The following is a 7,094-nucleotide window of genomic DNA, read 5'->3' on the forward strand; positions in this document are numbered from 1 at the left end:
AAATTGCAAGAGGAAAACAATCGATGAGATGGCTAAGCAATTGCAACAGCGCAATCTCACTGTGCTCGAGAATGCGAAGAAGGATGATAACAGAATGGGAGATGGGCGAGGGAGAGCATGAGATGGTCATGACTTAATGGCTGTCACATCCACTCCATCATCTTGGATCCTTGATTCAGGTGCACCAAACCATATGGATGCATCAAAAAATGAATTTTCCTCCATCGAAGAAAGCACCAGATCCCTAATTTACTTTGGAGATGCCACACCCGCAAAGGTGTGCGGAGAACAAATTGTAGACATTGAAGGGGGCTACTTCACAAATGTGCTTCATGTTTCCTTGATGTCTACAAATTTTCTCTCAATATATCAGATCACTCATTCTAGCTCTGGAAGGAAGGTGGAGTTCACTCCGAACTTTGCAGTGATTACCGACATTTCCATGGGCTCACAGCTTGCACATGGAATTTAGCTAGCCTGGATTAGTAGAGAACGTAGCAAACTAAGACTAGACCGCATGCAGAGAAAGAAAAGTAGAACACGTAGCTTAGTGGGATTAGATAATAACTAGCTAGTAGAGCATGTAGCCTTCCTTCTTAGAGCCTAAGAGAGGGACATATAAAGACTAACTTCTCCTTGACCGAAGGGAGGCACCATCTAAGCCTTATTAGTAGATAGAATAGATTCTGATTCCGGAAAGAATAGATAGTGAGATCACGGTTCTCGTTTGTATTTCTTCTCCCACTTTGTTCCTAAATCTATTAACATTGTATTTCTATCACAATCTAACGATATCATCAGGTTATGGCATGAAATATTTGGCCATCTAAACTATAAGTACTTGCATTAACTCAGCAAGGAAAACATGGTAGAAGGATTGCCCTTTATTAAATTCACAAGCGGTGCATGTCAAGGATGCATTCTTGACAAGCATCTGGAGCAAAATTTTGACAAAGGGAAGGCACATAGAGCTTCTTCACCTCTTGGTCTGATTCATAGTGACATCACGGGCCCATTCCCACAACCATCAATCAGTAAGGCTCGATATGTACTCCCCTTCATAGATGATTTCTCTCGCTTTACTTGGGTATTTTTTCTAAAATTAAAATTGGAAGTATTTGAATGCCTTATAGAATTTAAAGCACTTCCTGAGAATGAGTCTGGGTGTAAGATTAAGATACTCCATACTGATAATGGGGGGGATTATGTTAACAAATATGTGCAGCAACTTTGTATTGATGCAGGTATACAGCTACAACACACAGTGCCATATACACCACAGCAGAATGGTGTTGCGAAGAGGAAAAATCGGTCGTTAAAAGAGATGGCCAATTGTATGCTACAGTCCAAATCATTAGCTCCTAATCTATGGGCTGAATCTATTAATTGTGTAGCATACATTCATAACCAAATTCCTCACAAAGCACCCAAAAGCACCACTCCATTTAAATGTTGGACCGGTAAGAAACCGAAAGTGTCGCACTTTCGCATTTTTGGTACACGAGCATGGGCTCACATTACGATAGATAAGAGGAAGGCTTTGGAGCCTCAAAGTGTTGAATTTATCTTTGTTGGATATCTTGAAAATGTCAAAGGATATATATTTTTGGACTCTCACACTGAAAATTTCCTTGTAGCTCGAAGTGTGAAGTTTGAAGAAGAATCACTGCATGATTTTTCAGCAGACCCTGCCGAGGAACCGCTTGTTGCCACTGATGAGGAGGAGTCTAAAACTTCTTCAAGCACTTCAGAGAAGCCATCAGAGAATCCTCTTGGGTCTGATTTAGAGGATGAGGAGTAGGTCATGGCTGCTCCAACTCAGCTGCCAACTTGGGCAAAGAAAACCCTGCAAGATGTGGGTGAACTAGTCGATGATCCCGCGGATGCGAGAAGGACTAGATCACAGTTTTTGGGGCTCCTCAAGCCCTGGCTGCCACCGAACCATTTCTTCCCATACATTGCTATATGACACTTGGTTCAGATCCATAGTCACACTCTGAGGCTGCTGGAAACCCACTTTGGGAGGCTGCCATGGATGAAGAGTACTCTGCTCTCATGGAAAAAAACACATGGGACTTGGTTCCACTTTCGAAAGGAAGAAAGCTTGTTCGATGCCGATGGATCCATCAAAAAAAGATTTCTAAAGATGGTGAGATCAGAAATTACAAAGCTTTACTTGTTGCAAAAGGATACTCACATGTACATGGCATAGACTACACAGAGACATTTGCACCTGTTGCAAAAATGGACTCCATTCTACTAGGTTTAGCCATTGTTGCTTCTCACAGATGGGAAGTTCATCGCATGGATGTAAAGAATGCATTTCTTCATGGAGATCTCAAGGAGGAGATATATATAGAGAATCCATAGGGATACATTCAGAACTCTTCTCTAGTTTGCAGATTAAAGAAATCTTTGTATGACCTAAAACAGGCTCCTAGAGCCTAGTATGCAAAGATGGATTCCTTCTTGCTTTCCATTGGATTCATTCGATGAAAATCTGATCCGAATGTTTATTTTCTACAACATGATGATTCCCATTTTCTGGTAGTACTTTATGTAGATGATTTACTGATGACAGGGAACCTTACTTCAGCTATTGATTCGGCAAAATCAGCATTGCACTATTGATTTTCCATGACAGATTTGGGACTATTGTACTACTTTCTTGGTCTTGAAGTTTCTCAGTCTACTTCAAGGATCAAGATGGCATAGTCTAAGTATGCATCAGATCTACTTTTCCACTTTTAGATGATAGAATGCAAGCCAGCAGCATCTCCCTTTCTTTTGGGGATCAGATTTGAGGATGCGGGTACTACACCTTTGGTGGATAGTACACTGTATCGATAGTTGGTTGGGAGTTTGTTGTATCTTACTCACACCCGACCTGATATATCTTTTGCAATAGGAGTTTGTTCCAGATATATGCAAGAGCCCCATGACCTTCACTAGAAAGCTGCAAAGAGAATCCTTAGATATGTGAAAGGTACTTCCAGTTTTGGTATCATTTATGCTGCAGATTGCCCACTTTCACTAATTAGGTACACAGATGCTGATTGGGCTGGTGATGGTATAGACCACAAGTCCACCTCTGGTTATGTTTTCAGCTTTGGTTCATGGAATTTTTGTTGGTCTAGGAATAAGTAATCCATGATTTCTTTATCTACAACCGAGGCAGAGTATAGAGGTGCAGTGAATGCAGCTACATAGGTTGTTTGGTTACAGGGGATTTTCTCCAAGTTTGGTATTCAGTATCCACTTCTAACTGTCATATTTTGTGACAATTAGGGTTCCATTCAGATATTGATTGATCCATTTTAGAGGCAGATGACCAATCACATTGAGATTCACATGCATTACATCTGTAAGCTGATTTGTGACTGAGTCATATCACTACAGTATTGCCCCACTAAGCAGCAAGTTGGAGACATCTTCACCAAGTCTTTCACTCAAAAGAAATTTTCAGAATTGAGAGCTATGCTTGGTGTGGTGGAGATAGCTGAGTAGGCCCTTCCAGCCACTTAGCCCTTTTTTCTTCTTTTGGACGGGGGGGGGGGGGGGGGGGGGGGGGGGTGGGGTTCCCACGAGGTTTTCCCTCTTTCTTCATTTTATGAGGATCTTTTATTTATTATACCTTAGTACCTAACATGGCATCTTGGCCAGGACTAAGTTTAGATAAGTGAGTTAGGATGAAGGGGGGTGTTGGAATATAATCCTAAGATCTACATTTATTTTTTAGCCTAAGTATCCTTGACTTAGCCACATGCACTAAAAATCATGTTCACACTTGGTTTTTGGTAAACTAGTTCGGTGGACCAACTTTCCCTTGTTTTTTGCCTTTAAAGGATTAATATTATGGAAATATTGGTCCAACCACTTTCTTAAACCATTTAGACATCTAAGTGCATGTTCACACCTAACCACACTTCATCCACTTGAGTTATTTGACGATTGGCGCCCCACATGAAGATTCCCCCTTAAATCAAGGGATTTGGTCCCCCGAACCATTTTAGCATGTTTTAATGTTGCCTTCCTTGGGAAATGTTCCCCTCCTCATGATTTCCTCATGGTTGATAGTTGGCATAGGTTGTCTTGAGTCATTGTTTCTATTTTAGGCCTCCCTTTAGCTTTTCTTAGCCTTTTCTAGTTTTTTACTAGTTTTTTCCTAGTTTTCTATATTCGGCAATTTCTATATAACCACCTCCCTTTGGGATTAGTTTTTTGGTTGCTCATGTATTAATATTGTTCATTAATTTAATACATTGATTTTATGGAGCAAATTCTTTCTCTCCTCTCTTGAATATCAGCAAATTACTCGTGTTTAATTTAACTAGAATTCTAGATCTATCGGATTTTCTGCAAGAATTCTACACTTGAGTGGTCACAGACTTGATGAGACGAGTAAGGCTCTCAATGCCACTTGCTTCATTTTACTTAGCCTTACTCATAGAGGTATGAGACCTATTTCCCATGTATTTGGAGTTCTTAGTGGATTCATTTTCTACAATGACTCCAATACTGTGCATGTCTTTCTCTACAGAAATAGCCTCTTCACAATTTTTTGTCAATGTTCGTCTTGCATCTCACTTGACGAATTGCGCAATATGCGTAGTAGTAAATGGAAATGGAGTCATGAGGTTTAGTGTTAGCTGAGAACTTGTTAAAAATGTGGTTAAACCTCTGATTTAAATCTTTAACCTTTTCTTTTTGCTCCATCTTGAGACTACCCAACTCCTTCAGTAACATGGAAAGGGTCTTGTCTTCAGCAAAATTTTCAAGAAATATCCTTTTTAACACCCCTAATTATGGATGGAGTTTGGAGGAAGGCTGTGATAGCACACAGCTACTCGGCCATCCGAGGTACATGGAAACAATCAACAAGAAAAATCTTCATAACGTACCTCAAGTGTTTGTAGGTGTAGGTAGAAAGTGTCTAAGTGATCTTCTACCTTCACTTCCTTGTCAGGGTCATATTTCATTAAGATCCTATCCGTGTGTCTTGGAAACTTGTGTAGGACACCCGAAACTGTCAGTGGGCCTTGAGTCATCCATTCCATATTTTGTTCTGCCATGTTCTCCTCTTCTTCATCCTCCTCCTCCTCTTCTAATTCTGATGATTCTTCCTCTAAATCTATTGGTTCTTCTTCCTCTTCTCCTCCTCCTTTGTTTCCTTCCCCTCCACCTCCTCCACCAAAACTTGAGCCTGAGAGTAAGAAGTTGTCTTATTCTTCCTTTCAAAAGAATGGGGGTTCCTCTTCTTTCTTGACAGCTTCTTCCAGCTCCTCAAGAGTGACAAATATTGCTTCTTCAACAGATGAAACTATTACTCCTCTGGGGGGCAGTCTTTTTCTTTTTTTGAGAATATGGAAGAGCATACACTCCTAGAATCAGTCCAAATTTTTTTTCAAATTTACGGGTGATAGGACAGACAACTCAGATTTGATGATATAGAATTTGACATTTGGGTCTGGGAGCTGAGAAATTACCAACTTCATAATTTCATGTAGGGGAGAGGGAGTGAATGTTACCGCCTTGACCAAACGATGGGTGAGTGGGGTCAGTGGGACAATCAGCCATAAACTACTAGCAACCCTCCTTATAGTGCCAGAAATGTTGATGGTGCTGGATCCCCCAATATTCAGGGGATCTCCCCGGTATGAAGTCCCAATTAGACCTCACATTGTTTGATGTAGGAGTCCCATCTGGTATGATTGCACGGTTTCCATTTTCTTAGATATTTTCCTTAGCTCTTGTTGTTCATCACATGAGAGTGTTACACAGGTATCTTCAAAAAGGGAGGTGAGTGTGCTTGGTGAGTGCGTAATGTAACTGTGTCTAGGTTATCTTACTGCAAAAGGGGGAGAGTAAAGTGAGCCTCTAAGTGAGAGGTAATAGTACCACCTAGGATGAGACACATGCAAACCAGAAAGGTCTGTCCAACATCCTATTGACATGGCTAATGTACACTATTCCAACAAGGGGAACTAACCCCATCGCAAACCCCAATTAAACCTACTCTCATTTGGGTGGCTAGCTCCAATGGGTTTTAAGGGACACTGTAAACTGTTTGAACATGTCGAAAGATTGCTTCTGGGAGGAAGACTTCAATTAAATCAACAAATATAAAACAACTAACCTCTATGTATTAAATCCTATCTATCCTACTTCTAACTACTTTAATCTAGTCCTGGCTACTCCAATCTATCCTACAAGAACATGATACAGAGGTTTAAACATCATATATATGTTCAGCAAGAGCATGATAAAGAAGGTTAAACATCATGCATAGATTCAAGTCCAAATGAATCAATCACTGAGTTCACAGTTGGACAAGACTATATTAAAGCTAAATTGCGATCCAATCACTCATATAGGAATCCACATTCTTCTATGGAATTAAAACTGCAACTGATGTTTAATTTAGTTTCAAATAAGATACTATTCACAAGTTAACCATGAGGTTAACCATGGGGTTCCCACAAGGTTTTCCCTCTTTCTTCATTTTATGAGGATCTTTTATTTATTATACCTTAGTACCTAACATGGCATCTTGGCCGGGACTCAGTTTAGATAAGTGAGTTAGGATGAAGGGGGGTGTTGGAATATAATCCTAACATCTACATTTATTTTTTAGCCTAAGTATCCTTGACTTAGCCACATGCACTAAAAATCATGTTCACACTTGGTTTTTGGTAAACTAGTTCGGTGGACCAACTTTCCCTTGTTTTTTGCCTTTAAAGGCTTAATATTATGGAAATATTGATCCAACCACTTTCCTAAACCATTTAGACATCTAAGTGCATGTTCACACCTAACCACACTTCATCCACTTGAGTTATTTGACGATTGGCGCCCCACATGAAGATTCCCCCTTAAATCAAGGGATTTGGTTCCCCGAACCATTTTAGCATGTTTTAAAGTTGCCTTCCTTGGGAAATGTTCCCCTCCTCATGCTTTCCTCATGGTTGATAGTTGGCATAGGTTGTCTTGAGTCATTGTTTCTATTTTAGGCCTCCCTTTAGCTTTTCTTAGCCTTTTCTAGTTTTTTACTAGTTTTTTCCTAGTTTTCTAGATTTGGCAATTTCTATATAACC

The sequence above is a fragment of the Pinus tabuliformis genome, chromosome 6 (genome assembly GCF_031772625.1).
Source record: "Pinus tabuliformis cultivar Carrire ecotype Pingquan chromosome 6, CPIR1, whole genome shotgun sequence".
NCBI classification, from domain to species: domain Eukaryota; kingdom Viridiplantae; phylum Streptophyta; class Pinopsida; order Pinales; family Pinaceae; genus Pinus; species Pinus tabuliformis.